Below are 18,331 nucleotides of genomic sequence, written 5' to 3' on the forward strand. Positions count from 1 at the left end.
AGGGGGTACCGGTACAGAGTCAATGTGGAGGCTATATACAGGGTATTACGGTACAGAGTCAATGTTGAGGCTATATACAGGGGGTACCGGTACAGAGTCAATGTGGAGGCTATATACAGGGTATTACGGTACAGAGTCAATGTGGAGGCTATATACAGGAGGTACCGGTACAGAGTCAATGTGGAGGCTATATACAGGGTGTTACGGTACAGAGTCAATGTGGAGGATATATACAGGGGGTACCGGTACAGAGTCTATGTGGAGGATATATACAGGGTATTACGGTACAGAGTCAATGTGGAGACTATATACAGGGTATTACGGTACAGAGTCAATGTGGAGGCTATATACAGGGTGTTACGGTACAGAGTCAATGTGGAGGCTATATACAGGGGGTACCGGTACAGAGTCAATGTGGAGGCTATATACAGGGTATTACGGTACAGAGTCAATGTGGAGGCTATATACAGGGTATTACGGTACAGAGTCAATGTGGAGGCTATATACAGGGGGTACCGGTACATAGTCAATGTGGAGGCTATATACAGGGGGTTCCGGTACAGAGTCAATGTGGAGACTATATACAGGGTATTACGGTACAGAGTCAATGTGGAGACTATATACAGGGTGTTACGGTACAGAGTCAATGTGGAGGCTATATACAGGGGTACCAGTACAGAGTCAATGTGGAGGCTATATACAGGGGGTACCGGTACAGAGTCAATGTGGAGGCTATATACAGGGTGTTACGGTACAGAGTCAATGTGAAGGCTATATACAGGGTGTTACGGTACAGAGTCAATGTGGAGGCTATATACAGGGGGTACCAGTACAGAGTCAATGTGGAGGCTATATACAGGGGGTACCGGTACAGAGTCAATGTGGAGGCTATATACAGGGGGTACCGGTACAGAGTCAATGTGGAGGCTATATACAGGGGGTACCGGTACAGAGTCAATGTGGAGACTATATACAGGGTATTACGGTACAGAGTCAATGTGGAGACTATATACAGGGTGTTACGGTACAGAGTCAATGTGGAGGCTATATACAGGGGGTACCGGTACAGATTCAATGTGGAGGCTAGATACAGGGGATACCGGTACAGAGTCAATGTGGAGGCTATACACAGGGTGTACCGGTACAGAGTCAATGTGGAGGCTATATACAGGGGGTACCGGTACAGAGTCAATGTGGAGGCTATATACAGGGGGTACCGGTACAGAGTCAATGTGGAGGCTATATACAGGGGGTACCGGTACAGAGTTAATGTGGAGGCTATATACAGGGTATTACGGTACAGAGTCAATGTGGAGGCTATATACAGGGGGTACCGGTACAGAGTCAATGTGGAGGCTATATACAGGGTATTACGGTACAGAGTCAATGTGGAGGCTATATACAGGAGGTACCGGTACAGAGTCAATGTGGAGGCTATATACAGGTTGTTACGGTACAGAGTCAATGTGGAGGATATATACAGGGGTACCGGTACAGAGTCTATGTGGAGGATATATACAGGTTGTTACGGTACAGAGTCAATGTGGAGGCTATATACAGGGGGTACCGGTACAGATTCAATGTGGAGGCTGTATACAGGGGGTACCGGTACAGAGTCAATGTGGAGGCTATACACAGGGGGTACCGGTACAGAGTCAATGTGGAGGCTATATACAGGTGGTACCGGTACAGAGTCAATGTGGAGACTATAAACAGGGGGTACCGGTACAGAGTCAATGTGGAGGCTATACACAGGGGGTACCGGTACAGAGTCAATGTGGAGACTATATACAGGGGGTACCGGTACAGAGTCAATGTGGAGGCTATACACAGGGGGTACCGGTACAGAGTCAATGTGGAGGCTATATACAGGGGTATCGGTACAGAGTCAATGTGGAGGCTATACAAAGGGGGTACCGGTACAGAGTCAATGTGGAGGCTATATACAGGGGGTACCGGTACAGAGTCAATGTGGAGGCTATATACAGGGGGTACCGGTACAGAGTCAATGTGGAGGCTATATACAGGTGGTACCGGTACAGAGTCAATGTGGAGACTATATACAGGGTGTTACGGTACAGAGTCAATGTGGAGGCTATATACAGGGGGTACCAGTACAGAGTCAATGTGGAGGCTATATACAGGGGGTACCGGTACAGAGTCAATGTGGAGGCTATATACAGGGGGTACCGGTACAGAGTCAATGTGGAGGCTATATACAGGAGGTACCGGTACAGAGTCAATGTGGAGACTATATACAGGGTATTACGGTACAGAGTCAATGTGGAGACTATATACAGGGTGTTACGGTATAGAGTCAATGTGGAGGCTATATACAGGGGGTACCGGTACAGATTCAATGTGAAGGCTATATACAGGAGATACCGGTACAGAGTCAATGTGGAGGCTATACACAGGGGGTACCGGTACAGAGTCAATGTGGAGGCTATATACAGGGGGTACCGGTACAGAGTCAATGTGGAGGCTATATACAGGGGGTACCGGTACAGAGTCAATGTGGAGGCTATATACAGGGGGTACCGGTACAGAGTCAATGTGGAGGCTATATACAGGGTATTACGGTACAGAGTCAATGTGGAGGCTATATACAGGGGGTACCGGTACAGAGTCAATGTGGAGGCTATATACGGGGTACCGGTACAGAGTCAATGTGGAGGCTATATACAGGAGGTACCGGTACAGAGTCAATGTGGAGGCTATATACAGGGTGTTACGGTCCAGAGTCAATGTGGAGGATATATACAGGGGGTACCGGTACAGAGTCTATGTGGAGGATATATACAGGGGGTACCAGTACAGAGTCAATGTGGAGGCTATATACAGGGTATTACGGTACAGAGTCAATGTGGAGGCTATATACAGGGGGTACCGGTACAGAGTCAATGTGGAGGCTATATACAGGGTATTACGGTACAGAGTCAATGTGGAGGCTATATACAGGGTATTACGGTACAGAGTCAATGTGGAGGCTATATACAGGGGGTACCGGTACAGAGTCAATGTGGAGGCTATATACAGGGTATTACGGTACAGAGTCAATGTGGAGGCTATATACAGGGTGTACTGGTACAGAGTCAATGTGGAGGCTATATACAGGGGGTTCCGGTACAGAGTCAATGTGGAGACTATATACAGGGTATTACGGTACAGAGTCAATGTGGAGACTATATACAGGGTGTTACGGTACAGAGTCAATGTGGAGGCTATATACAGGGGTACCAGTACAGAGTCAATGTGGAGGCTATATACAGGGGGTACCGGTACAGAGTCAATGTGGAGGCTATATACAGGGTGTTACGGTACAGAGTCAATGTGAAGGCTATTTACAGGGTGTTACGGTACAGAGTCAATGTGGAGGCTATATACAGGGGGTACCAGTACAGAGTCAATGTGGAGGCTATATACAGGGGGTACCGGTACAGAGTCAATGTGGAGGCTATATACAGGGGGTACCGGTACAGAGTCAATGTGGAGGCTATATACAGGGGGTACCGGTACAGAGTCAATGTGGAGACTATATACAGGGTATTACGGTACAGAGTCAATGTGGAGACTATATACAGGGTGTTACGGTACAGAGTCAATGTGGAGGCTATATACAGGGGGTACCGGTATAGATTCAATGTGGAGGCTAGATACAGGGGATACCGGTACAGAGTCAATGTGGAGGCTATACACAGGGGGTACCGGTACAGAGTCAATGTGGAGGCTATATACAGGGGGTACCGGTACAGAGTCAATGTGGAGGCTATATACAGGTGGTACCGGTACAGAGTCAATGTGGAGGCTATATACAGGGGGTACCGGTACAGAGTCAATGTGGAGGCTATATACAGGGGGTACCGGTACAGAGTCAATGTGGAGGCTATATACAGGGTATTACGGTACAGAGTCAATGTTGAGGCTATATACAGGGGGTACCGGTACAGAGTCAATGTGGAGGCTATATACAGGGTATTACGGTACAGAGTCAATGTGGAGGCTATATACAGGAGGTACCGGTACAGAGTCAATGTGGAGGCTATATACAGGGTGTTACGGTACAGAGTCAATGTGGAGGATATATACAGGGGGTACCGGTACAGAGTCTATGTGGAGGATATATACAGGGTATTACGGTACAGAGTCATTGTGGAGACTATATACAGGGTATTACGGTACAGAGTCAATGTGGAGGCTATATACAGGGTGTTACGGTACAGAGTCAATGTGGAGGCTATATACAGGGGGTACCGGTACAGAGTCAATGTGGAGGCTATATACAGGGTATTACGGTACAGAGTCAATGTGGAGGCTATATACAGGGTATTACGGTACAGAGTCAATGTGGAGGCTATATACAGGGGGTACCGGTACATAGTCAATGTGGAGGCTATATACAGGGGGTTCCGGTACAGAGTCAATGTGGAGACTATATACAGGGTATTACGGTACAGAGTCAATGTGGAGACTATATACAGGGTGTTACGGTACAGAGTCAATGTGGAGGCTATATACAGGGGTACCAGTACAGAGTCAATGTGGAGGCTATATACAGGGGGTACCGGTACAGAGTCAATGTGGAGGCTATATACAGGGTGTTACGGTACAGAGTCAATGTGAAGGCTATATACAGGGTGTTACGGTACAGAGTCAATGTGGAGGCTATATACAGGGGGTACCAGTACAGAGTCAATGTGGAGGCTATATACAGGGGGTACCGGTACAGAGTCAATGTGGAGGCTATATACAGGGGGTACCGGTACAGAGTCAATGTGGAGGCTATATACAGGGGGTACCGGTACAGAGTCAATGTGGAGACTATATACAGGGTATTACGGTACAGAGTCAATGTGGAGACTATATACAGGGTGTTACGGTACAGAGTCAATGTGGAGGCTATATACAGGGGGTACCGGTACAGATTCAATGTGGAGGCTAGATACAGGGGATACCGGTACAGAGTCAATGTGGAGGCTATACACAGGGTGTACCGGTACAGAGTCAATGTGGAGGCTATATACAGGGGGTACCGGTACAGAGTCAATGTGGAGGCTATATACAGGGGGTACCGGTACAGAGTCAATGTGGAGGCTATATACAGGGGGTACCGGTACAGAGTTAATGTGGAGGCTATATACAGGGTATTACGGTACAGAGTCAATGTGGAGGCTATATACAGGGGGTACCGGTACAGAGTCAATGTGGAGGCTATATACAGGGTATTACGGTACAGAGTCAATGTGGAGGCTATATACAGGAGGTACCGGTACAGAGTCAATGTGGAGGCTATATACAGGTTGTTACGGTACAGAGTCAATGTGGAGGATATATACAGGGGTACCGGTACAGAGTCTATGTGGAGGATATATACAGGTTGTTACGGTACAGAGTCAATGTGGAGGCTATATACAGGGGGTACCGGTACAGATTCAATGTGGAGGCTGTATACAGGGGGTACCGGTACAGAGTCAATGTGGAGGCTATACACAGGGGGTACCGGTACAGAGTCAATGTGGAGGCTATATACAGGTGGTACCGGTACAGAGTCAATGTGGAGACTATAAACAGGGGGTACCGGTACAGAGTCAATGTGGAGGCTATACACAGGGGGTACCGGTACAGAGTCAATGTGGAGACTATATACAGGGGGTACCGGTACAGAGTCAATGTGGAGGCTATATACAGGGGGTACCAGTACAGAGTCAATGTGGAGTCTTTATACAGGGGGTATCAGTACAGAGTCAATGTGGAGGCTATATACAGGGGGTACCGGTACAGAGTCAATGTGGAGGCTATATACAGGTTTTACGGTACAGAGTCAATGTGGAGGCTATATACAGGGGGTACCGGTACAGAGTCAATGTGGAGGCTATATACAGGGGGTATCGGTACAGAGTCAATGTGGAGGCTATACACAGGGGGTACCGGTACAGAGTCAATGTGGAGGCTATATACAGGGGGTACCGGTACAGAGTCAATGTGGAGGCTATATACAGGGGGTACCGGTACAGAGTCAATGTGGAGGCTATACACAGGGGGTACCGGTACAGAATCAATGTGGAGGCTATATACAGGGGGTACCGGTACAGAGTCAATGTGGAGGCTGTATACAGGGTATTACGGTACAGAGTCAATGTGGAGGCTATATACAGGGTATTACGGTACAGAGTCAATGTGGAGGCTATATACAGGGGGTACCGGTACAGAGTCAATGTGGAGGCTATATACAGGGGGTACCGGTACAGAGTCAATGTGGAGGCTATATACAGGGGGTACCGGTACAGAGTCAATGTGGAGGCTGTATACAGGGTATTACGGTACAGAGTCAATGTGGAGGCTATATACAGAGTATTACGGTACAGAGTCAATGTGGAGGCTATATACAGGGGGTACCGGTACAGAGTCAATGTGGAGGCTATATACAGGGTATTACGGTACAGAGTCAATGTGGAGGCTATATACAGGGGGTACCGGTACAGAGTCAATGTGGAGGCTATATACAGGGGGTACCGGTACAGAGTCAATGTGGAGGCTATATACAGGGTATTACGGTACAGAGTCAATGTTGAGGCTATATACAGGGGGTACCGGTACAGAGTCAATGTGGAGGCTATATACAGGGTATTACGGTACAGAGTCAATGTGGAGGCTATATACAGGAGGTACCGGTACAGAGTCAATGTGGAGGCTATATACAGGGTGTTACGGTACAGAGTCAATGTGGAGGCTATATACAGGGGGTACCGGTACAGAGTCAATGTGGAGGCTATATACAGGGGGTACCGGTACAGAGTCAATGTGGAGGCTATATACAGGGTATTACGGTACAGAGTCAATGTTGAGGCTATATACAGGGGGTACCGGTACAGAGTCAATGTGGAGGCTATATACAGGGTATTACGGTACAGAGTCAATGTGGAGGCTATATACAGGAGGTACCGGTACAGAGTCAATGTGGAGGCTATATACAGGGTGTTACGGTACAGAGTCAATGTGGAGGATATATACAGGGGTACCGGTACAGAGTCTATGTGGAGGATATATACAGGTTGTTACGGTACAGAGTCAATGTGGAGGCTATATACAGGGGGTACCGGTACAGATTCAATGTGGAGGCTGTATACAGGGGGTACCGGTACAGAGTCAATGTGGAGGCTATACACAGGGGGTACCGGTACAGAGTCAATGTGGAGGCTATATACAGGTGGTACCGGTACAGAGTCAATGTGGAGACTATAAACAGGGGGTACCGGTACAGAGTCAATGTGGAGGCTATACACAGGGGGTACCGGTACAGAGTCAATGTGGAGACTATATACAGGGGGTACCGGTACAGAGTCAATGTGGAGGCTATATACAGGGGGTACCAGTACAGAGTCAATGTGGAGTCTTTATACAGGGGGTATCAGTACAGAGTCAATGTGGAGGCTATATACAGGGGGTACCGGTACAGAGTCAATGTGGAGGCTATATACAGGTTTTACGGTACAGAGTCAATGTGGAGGCTATATACAGGGGGTACCGGTACAGAGTCAATGTGGAGGCTATATACAGGGGGTATCGGTACAGAGTCAATGTGGAGGCTATACACAGGGGGTACCGGTACAGAGTCAATGTGGAGGCTATATACAGGGGGTACCGGTACAGAGTCAATGTGGAGGCTATATACAGGGGGTACCGGTACAGAGTCAATGTGGAGGCTATACACAGGGGGTACCGGTACAGAATCAATGTGGAGGCTATATACAGGGGGTACCGGTACAGAGTCAATGTGGAGGCTGTATACAGGGTATTACGGTACAGAGTCAATGTGGAGGCTATATACAGGGTATTACGGTACAGAGTCAATGTGGAGGCTATATACAGGGGGTACCGGTACAGAGTCAATGTGGAGGCTATATACAGGGGGTACCGGTACAGAGTCAATGTGGAGGCTATATACAGGGGGTACCGGTACAGAGTCAATGTGGAGGCTGTATACAGGGTATTACGGTACAGAGTCAATGTGGAGGCTATATACAGAGTATTACGGTACAGAGTCAATGTGGAGGCTATATACAGGGGGTACCGGTACAGAGTCAATGTGGAGGCTATATACAGGGTATTACGGTACAGAGTCAATGTGGAGGCTATATACAGGGGGTACCGGTACAGAGTCAATGTGGAGGCTATATACAGGGGGTACCGGTACAGAGTCAATGTGGAGGCTATATACAGGGTATTACGGTACAGAGTCAATGTTGAGGCTATATACAGGGGGTACCGGTACAGAGTCAATGTGGAGGCTATATACAGGGTATTACGGTACAGAGTCAATGTGGAGGCTATATACAGGAGGTACCGGTACAGAGTCAATGTGGAGGCTATATACAGGGTGTTACGGTACAGAGTCAATGTGGAGGATATATACAGGGGGTACCGGTACAGAGTCTATGTGGAGGATATATACAGGGTATTACGGTACAGAGTCAATGTGGAGACTATATACAGGGTATTACGGTACAGAGTCAATGTGGAGGCTATATACAGGGTGTTACGGTACAGAGTCAATGTGGAGGCTATATACAGGGGGTACCGGTACAGAGTCAATGTGGAGGCTATATACAGGGTATTACGGTACAGAGTCAATGTGGAGGCTATATACAGGGTATTACGGTACAGAGTCAATGTGGAGGCTATATACAGGGGGTACCGGTACATAGTCAATGTGGAGGCTATATACAGGGGGTTCCGGTACAGAGTCAATGTGGAGACTATATACAGGGTATTACGGTACAGAGTCAATGTGGAGACTATATACAGGGTGTTACGGTACAGAGTCAATGTGGAGGCTATATACAGGGGTACCAGTACAGAGTCAATGTGGAGGCTATATACAGGGGGTACCGGTACAGAGTCAATGTGGAGGCTATATACAGGGTGTTACGGTACAGAGTCAATGTGAAGGCTATATACAGGGTGTTACGGTACAGAGTCAATGTGGAGGCTATATACAGGGGGTACCAGTACAGAGTCAATGTGGAGGCTATATACAGGGGGTACCGGTACAGAGTCAATGTGGAGGCTATATACAGGGGGTACCGGTACAGAGTCAATGTGGAGGCTATATACAGGGGGTACCGGTACAGAGTCAATGTGGAGACTATATACAGGGTATTACGGTACAGAGTCAATGTGGAGACTATATACAGGGTGTTACGGTACAGAGTCAATGTGGAGGCTATATACAGGGGGTACCGGTACAGATTCAATGTGGAGGCTAGATACAGGGGATACCGGTACAGAGTCAATGTGGAGGCTATACACAGGGTGTACCGGTACAGAGTCAATGTGGAGGCTATATACAGGGGGTACCGGTACAGAGTCAATGTGGAGGCTATATACAGGGGGTACCGGTACAGAGTCAATGTGGAGGCTATATACAGGGGGTACCGGTACAGAGTTAATGTGGAGGCTATATACAGGGTATTACGGTACAGAGTCAATGTGGAGGCTATATACAGGGGGTACCGGTACAGAGTCAATGTGGAGGCTATATACAGGGTATTACGGTACAGAGTCAATGTGGAGGCTATATACAGGAGGTACCGGTACAGAGTCAATGTGGAGGCTATATACAGGTTGTTACGGTACAGAGTCAATGTGGAGGATATATACAGGGGTACCGGTACAGAGTTTATGTGGAGGATATATACAGGTTGTTACGGTACAGAGTCAATGTGGAGGCTATATACAGGGGGTACCGGTACAGATTCAATGTGGAGGCTGTATACAGGGGGTACCGGTACAGAGTCAATGTGGAGGCTATACACAGGGGGTACCGGTACAGAGTCAATGTGGAGGCTATATACAGGTGGTACCGGTACAGAGTCAATGTGGAGACTATAAACAGGGGGTACCGGTACAGAGTCAATGTGGAGGCTATACACAGGGGGTACCGGTACAGAGTCAATGTGGAGACTATATACAGGGGGTACCGGTACAGAGTCAATGTGGAGGCTATACACAGGGGGTACCGGTACAGAGTCAATGTGGAGGCTATATACAGGGGTATCGGTACAGAGTCAATGTGGAGGCTATACAAAGGGGGTACCGGTACAGAGTCAATGTGGAGGCTATATACAGGGGGTACCGGTACAGAGTCAATGTGGAGGCTATATACAGGGGGTACCGGTACAGAGTCAATGTGGAGGCTATATACAGGTGGTACCGGTACAGAGTCAATGTGGAGACTATATACAGGGTATTACGGTACAGAGTCAATGTGGAGGCTATATACAGGGGGTACCGGTACAGAGTCAATGTGGAGACTATATACAGGGTGTTACGGTACAGAGTCAATGTGGAGGCTATATACAGGGGGTACCAGTACAGAGTCAATGTGGAGGCTATATACAGGGGGTACCGGTACAGAGTCAATGTGGAAGCTATATACAGGGGGTACCGGTACAGAGTCAATGTGGAGGCTATATACAGGAGGTACCGGTACAGAGTCAATGTGGAGACTATATACAGGGTATTACGGTACAGAGTCAATGTGGAGACTATATACAGGGTGTTACGGTATAGAGTCAATGTGGAGGCTATATACAGGGGGTACCGGTACAGATTCAATGTGAAGGCTATATACAGGAGATACCGGTACAGAGTCAATGTGGAGGCTATACACAGGGGGTACCGGTACAGAGTCAATGTGGAGGCTATATACAGGGGGTACCGGTACAGAGTCAATGTGGAGGCTATATACAGGGGGTACCGGTACAGAGTCAATGTGGAGGCTATATACAGGGGGTACCGGTACAGAGTCAATGTGGAGGCTATATACAGGGTATTACGGTACAGAGTCAATGTGGAGGCTATATACAGGAGGTACCGGTACAGAGTCAATGTGGAGGCTATATACAGGTTGTTACGGTACAGAGTCAATGTGGAGGATATATACAGGGGTACCGGTACAGAGTTTATGTGGAGGATATATACAGGTTGTTACGGTACAGAGTCAATGTGGAGGCTATATACAGGGGGTACCGGTACAGATTCAATGTGGAGGCTGTATACAGGGGGTACCGGTACAGAGTCAATGTGGAGGCTATACACAGGGGGTACCGGTACAGAGTCAATGTGGAGGCTATATACAGGTGGTACCGGTACAGAGTCAATGTGGAGACTATAAACAGGGGGTACCGGTACAGAGTCAATGTGGAGGCTATACACAGGGGGTACCGGTACAGAGTCAATGTGGAGACTATATACAGGGGGTACCGGTACAGAGTCAATGTGGAGGCTATACACAGGGGGTACCGGTACAGAGTCAATGTGGAGGCTATATACAGGGGTATCGGTACAGAGTCAATGTGGAGGCTATACAAAGGGGGTACCGGTACAGAGTCAATGTGGAGGCTATATACAGGGGGTACCGGTACAGAGTCAATGTGGAGGCTATATACAGGGGGTACCGGTACAGAGTCAATGTGGAGGCTATATACAGGTGGTACCGGTACAGAGTCAATGTGGAGACTATATACAGGGTATTACGGTACAGAGTCAATGTGGAGGCTATATACAGGGGGTACCGGTACAGAGTCAATGTGGAGACTATATACAGGGTGTTACGGTACAGAGTCAATGTGGAGGCTATATACAGGGGGTACCAGTACAGAGTCAATGTGGAGGCTATATACAGGGGGTACCGGTACAGAGTCAATGTGGAAGCTATATACAGGGGGTACCGGTACAGAGTCAATGTGGAGGCTATATACAGGAGGTACCGGTACAGAGTCAATGTGGAGACTATATACAGGGTATTACGGTACAGAGTCAATGTGGAGACTATATACAGGGTGTTACGGTATAGAGTCAATGTGGAGGCTATATACAGGGGGTACCGGTACAGATTCAATGTGAAGGCTATATACAGGAGATACCGGTACAGAGTCAATGTGGAGGCTATACACAGGGGGTACCGGTACAGAGTCAATGTGGAGGCTATATACAGGGGGTACCGGTACAGAGTCAATGTGGAGGCTATATACAGGGGGTACCGGTACAGAGTCAATGTGGAGGCTATATACAGGGGGTACCGGTACAGAGTCAATGTGGAGGCTATATACAGGGTATTACGGTACAGAGTCAATGTGGAGGCTATATACAGGGGGTACCGGTACAGAGTCAATGTGGAGGCTATATACGGGGTACCGGTACAGAGTCAATGTGGAGGCTATATACAGGAGGTACCGGTACAGAGTCAATGTGGAGGCTATATACAGGGTGATACGGTACAGAGTCAATGTGGAGGATATATACAGGGGGTACCGGTACAGAGTCTATGTGGAGGATATATACAGGGGCTACCAGTACAGAGTCAATGTGGAGGCTATATACAGGGTATTACGGTACAGAGTCAATGTGGAGGCTATATACAGGGGGTACCGGTACAGAGTCAATGTGGAGGCTATATACAGGGTATTACGGTACAGAGTCAATGTGGAGGCTATATACAGGGTATTACGGTACAGAGTCAATGTGGAGGCTATATACAGGGGGTACCGGTACAGAGTCAATGTGGAGGCTATATACAGGGTATTACGGTACAGAGTCAATGTGGAGGCTATATACAGGGTGTACTGGTACAGAGTCAATGTGGAGGCTATATACAGGGGGTTCCGGTACAGAGTCAATGTGGAGACTATATACAGGGTATTACGGTACAGAGTCAATGTGGAGACTATATACAGGGTGTTACGGTACAGAGTCAATGTGGAGGCTATATACAGGGGGTTCCGGTACAGAGTCAATGTGGAGACTATATACAGGGTATTACGGTACAGAGTCAATGTGGAGACTATATACAGGGTGTTACGGTACAGAGTCAATGTGGAGGCTATATACAGGGGTACCAGTACAGAGTCAATGTGGAGGCTATATACAGGGGGTACCGGTACAGAGTCAATGTGGAGGCTATATACAGGGTGTTACGGTACAGAGTCAATGTGAAGGCTATTTACAGGGTGTTACGGTACAGAGTCAATGTGGAGGCTATATACAGGGGGTACCAGTACAGAGTCAATGTGGAGGCTATATACAGGGGGTACCGGTACAGAGTCAATGTGGAGGCTATATACAGGGGGTACCGGTACAGAGTCAATGTGGAGGCTATATACAGGGGGTACCGGTACAGAGTCAATGTGGAGACTATATACAGGGTATTACGGTACAGAGTCAATGTGGAGACTATATACAGGGTGTTACGGTACAGAGTCAATGTGGAGGCTATATACAGGGGGTACCGGTACAGATTCAATGTGGAGGCTAGATACAGGGGATACCGGTACAGAGTCAATGTGGAGGCTATACACAGGGGGTACCGGTACAGAGTCAATGTGGAGGCTATATACAGGGGGTACCGGTACAGAGTCAATGTGGAGGCTATATACAGGTGGTACCGGTACAGAGTCAATGTGGAGGCTATATACAGGGGGTACCGGTACAGAGTCAATGTGGAGGCTATATACAGGGGGTACCGGTACAGAGTCAATGTGGAGGCTATATACAGGGTATTACGGTACAGAGTCAATGTTGAGGCTATATACAGGGGGTACCGGTACAGAGTCAATGTGGAGGCTATATACAGGGTATTACGGTACAGAGTCAATGTGGAGGCTATATACAGGAGGTACCGGTACAGAGTCAATGTGGAGGCTATATACAGGGTGTTACGGTACAGAGTCAATGTGGAGGATATATACAGGGGGTACCGGTACAGAGTCTATGTGGAGGATATATACAGGGTATTACGGTACAGAGTCATTGTGGAGACTATATACAGGGTATTACGGTACAGAGTCAATGTGGAGGCTATATACAGGGTGTTACGGTACAGAGTCAATGTGGAGGCTATATACAGGGGGTACCGGTACAGAGTCAATGTGGAGGCTATATACAGGGTATTACGGTACAGAGTCAATGTGGAGGCTATATACAGGGTATTACGGTACAGAGTCAATGTGGAGGCTATATACAGGGGGTACCGGTACATAGTCAATGTGGAGGCTATATACAGGGGGTTCCGGTACAGAGTCAATGTGGAGACTATATACAGGGTATTACGGTACAGAGTCAATGTGGAGACTATATACAGGGTGTTACGGTACAGAGTCAATGTGGAGGCTATATACAGGGGTACCAGTACAGAGTCAATGTGGAGGCTATATACAGGGGGTACCGGTACAGAGTCAATGTGGAGGCTATATACAGGGTGTTACGGTACAGAGTCAATGTGAAGGCAATATACAGGGTGTTACGGTACAGAGTCAATGTGGAGGCTATATACAGGGGGTACCAGTACAGAGTCAATGTGGAGGCTATATACAGGGGGTACCGGTACAGAGTCAATGTGGAGGCTATATACAGGGGGTACCGGTACAGAGTCAATGTGGAGGCTATATACAGGGGGTACCGGTACAGAGTCAATGTGGAGACTATATACAGGGTATTACGGTACAGAGTCAATGTGGAGACTATATACAGGGTGTTACGGTACAGAGTCAATGTGGAGGCTATATACAGGGGGTACCGGTACAGATTCAATGTGGAGGCTAGATACAGGGGATACCGGTACAGAGTCAATGTGGAGGCTATACACAGGGTGTACCGGTACAGAGTCAATGTGGAGGCTATATACAGGGGGTACCGGTACAGAGTCAATGTGGAGGCTATATACAGGGGGTACCGGTACAGAGTCAATGTGGAGGCTATATACAGGGGGTACCGGTACAGAGTTAATGTGGAGGCTATATACAGGGTATTACGGTACAGAGTCAATGTGGAGGCTATATACAGGGGGTACCGGTACAGAGTCAATGTGGAGGCTATATACAGGGTATTACGGTACAGAGTCAATGTGGAGGCTATATACAGGAGGTACCGGTACAGAGTCAATGTGGAGGCTATATACAGGTTGTTACGGTACAGAGTCAATGTGGAGGATATATACAGGGGTACCGGTACAGAGTCTATGTGGAGGATATATACAGGTTGTTACGGTACAGAGTCAATGTGGAGGCTATATACAGGGGGTACCGGTACAGATTCAATGTGGAGGCTGTATACAGGGGGTACCGGTACAGAGTCAATGTGGAGGCTATACACAGGGGGTACCGGTACAGAGTCAATGTGGAGGCTATATACAGGTGGTACCGGTACAGAGTCAATGTGGAGACTATAAACAGGGGGTACCGGTACAGAGTCAATGTGGAGGCTATACACAGGGGGTACCGGTACAGAGTCAATGTGGAGACTATATACAGGGGGTACCGGTACAGAGTCAATGTGGAGGCTATATACAGGGGGTACCAGTACAGAGTCAATGTGGAGTCTTTATACAGGGGGTATCAGTACAGAGTCAATGTGGAGGCTATATACAGGGGGTACCGGTACAGAGTCAATGTGGAGGCTATATACAGGTTTTACGGTACAGAGTCAATGTGGAGGCTATATACAGGGGGTACCGGTACAGAGTCAATGTGGAGGCTATATACAGGGGGTATCGGTACAGAGTCAATGTGGAGGCTATACACAGGGGGTACCGGTACAGAGTCAATGTGGAGGCTATATACAGGGGGTACCGGTACAGAGTCAATGTGGAGGCTATATACAGGGGGTACCGGTACAGAGTCAATGTGGAGGCTATATACAGGGGGTACCGGTACAGAGTCAATGTGGAGGCTATATACAGGGGGTACCGGTACAGAGTCAATGTGGAGGCTATATACAGGGTATTACGGTACAGAGTCAATGTTGAGGCTATATACAGGGGGTACCGGTACAGAGTCAATGTGGAGGCTATATACAGGGTATTACGGTACAGAGTCAATGTGGAGGCTATATACAGGAGGTACCGGTACAGAGTCAATGTGGAGGCTATATACAGGGTGTTACGGTACAGAGTCAATGTGGAGGATATATACAGGGGGTACCGGTACAGAGTCTATGTGGAGGATATATACAGGGTATTACGGTACAGAGTCATTGTGGAGACTATATACAGGGTATTACGGTACAGAGTCAATGTGGAGGCTATATACAGGGTGTTACGGTACAGAGTCAATGTGGAGGCTATATACAGGGGGTACCGGTACAGAGTCAATGTGGAGGCTATATACAGGGTATTACGGTACAGAGTCAATGTGGAGGCTATATACAGGGTATTACGGTACAGAGTCAATGTGGAGGCTATATACAGGGGGTACCGGTACATAGTCAATGTGGAGGCTATATACAGGGGGTTCCGGTACAGAGTCAATGTGGAGACTATATACAGGGTATTACGGTACAGAGTCAATGTGGAGACTATATACAGGGTGTTACGGTACAGAGTCAATGTGGAGGCTATATACAGGGGTACCAGTACAGAGTCAATGTGGAGGCTATATACAGGGGGTACCGGTACAGAGTCAATGTGGAGGCTATATACAGGGTGTTACGGTACAGAGTCAATGTGAAGGCTATATACAGGGTGTTACGGTACAGAGTCAATGTGGAGGCTATATACAGGGGGTACCAGTGCAGAGTCAATGTGGAGGCTATATACAGGGGGTACCGGTACAGAGTCAATGTGGAGGCTATATACAGGGGGTACCGGTACAGAGTCAATGTGGAGGCTATATACAGGGGGTACCGGTACAGAGTCAATGTGGAGACTATATACAGGGTATTACGGTACAGAGTCAATGTGGAGACTATATACAGGGTGTTACGGTACAGAGTCAATGTGGAGGCTATATACAGGGGGTACCGGTACAGATTCAATGTGGAGGCTAGATACAGGGGATACCGGTACAGAGTCAATGTGGAGGCTATACACAGGGTGTACCGGTACAGAGTCAATGTGGAGGCTATATACAGGGGGTACCGGTACAGAGTCAATGTGGAGGCTATATACAGGGGGTACCGGTACAGAGTCAATGTGGAGGCTATATACAGGGGGTACCGGTACAGAGTTAATGTGGAGGCTATATACAGGGTATTACGGTACAGAGTCAATGTGGAGGCTATATACAGGGGGTACCGGTACAGAGTCAATGTGGAGGCTATATACAGGGTATTACGGTACAGAGTCAATGTGGAGGCTATATACAGGAGGTACCGGTACAGAGTCAATGTGGAGGCTATATACAGGTTGTTACGGTACAGAGTCAATGTGGAGGATATATACAGGGGTACCGGTACAGAGTCTATGTGGAGGATATATACAGGTTGTTACGGTACAGAGTCAATGTGGAGGCTATATACAGGGGGTACCGGTACAGATTCAATGTGGAGGCTGTATACAGGGGGTACCGGTACAGAGTCAATGTGGAGGCTATACACAGGGGGTACCGGTACAGAGTCAATGTGGAGGCTATATACAGGTGGTACCGGTACAGAGTCAATGTGGAGACTATAAACAGGGGGTACCGGTACAGAGTCAATGTGGAGGCTATACACAGGGGGTACCGGTACAGAGTCAATGTGGAGACTATATACAGGGGGTACCGGTACAGAGTCAATGTGGAGGCTATATACAGGGGGTACCAGTACAGAGTCAATGTGGAGTCTTTATACAGGGGGTATCAGTACAGAGTCAATGTGGAGGCTATATACAGGGGGTACCGGTACAGAGTCAATGTGGAGGCTATATACAGGTTTTACGGTACAGAGTCAATGTGGAGGCTATATACAGGGGGTACCGGTACAGAGTCAATGTGGAGGCTATATACAGGGGGTATCGGTACAGAGTCAATGTGGAGGCTATACACAGGGGGTACCGGTACAGAGTCAATGTGGAGGCTATATACAGGGGGTACCGGTACAGAGTCAATGTGGAGGCTATATACAGGGGGTACCGGTACAGAGTCAATGTGGAGGCTATACACAGGGGGTACCGGTACAGAATCAATGTGGAGGCTATATACAGGGGGTACCGGTACAGAGTCAATGTGGAGGCTGTATACAGGGTATTACGGTACAGAGTCAATGTGGAGGCTATATACAGGGTATTACGGTACAGAGTCAATGTGGAGGCTATATACAGGGGGTACCGGTACAGAGTCAATGTGGAGGCTATATACAGGGGGTACCGGTACAGAGTCAATGTGGAGGCTATATACAGGGGGTACCGGTACAGAGTCAATGTGGAGGCTGTATACAGGGTATTACGGTACAGAGTCAATGTGGAGGCTATATACAGAGTATTACGGTACAGAGTCAATGTGGAGGCTATATACAGGGGGTACCGGTACAGAGTCAATGTGGAGGCTATATACAGGGTATTACGGTACAGAGTCAATGT

This window comes from Oncorhynchus mykiss, chromosome 22 (genome assembly GCF_057628025.1).
Source record: "Oncorhynchus mykiss isolate SJ-2025 chromosome 22, ASM5762802v1, whole genome shotgun sequence".
Taxonomy (NCBI): domain Eukaryota; kingdom Metazoa; phylum Chordata; class Actinopteri; order Salmoniformes; family Salmonidae; genus Oncorhynchus; species Oncorhynchus mykiss.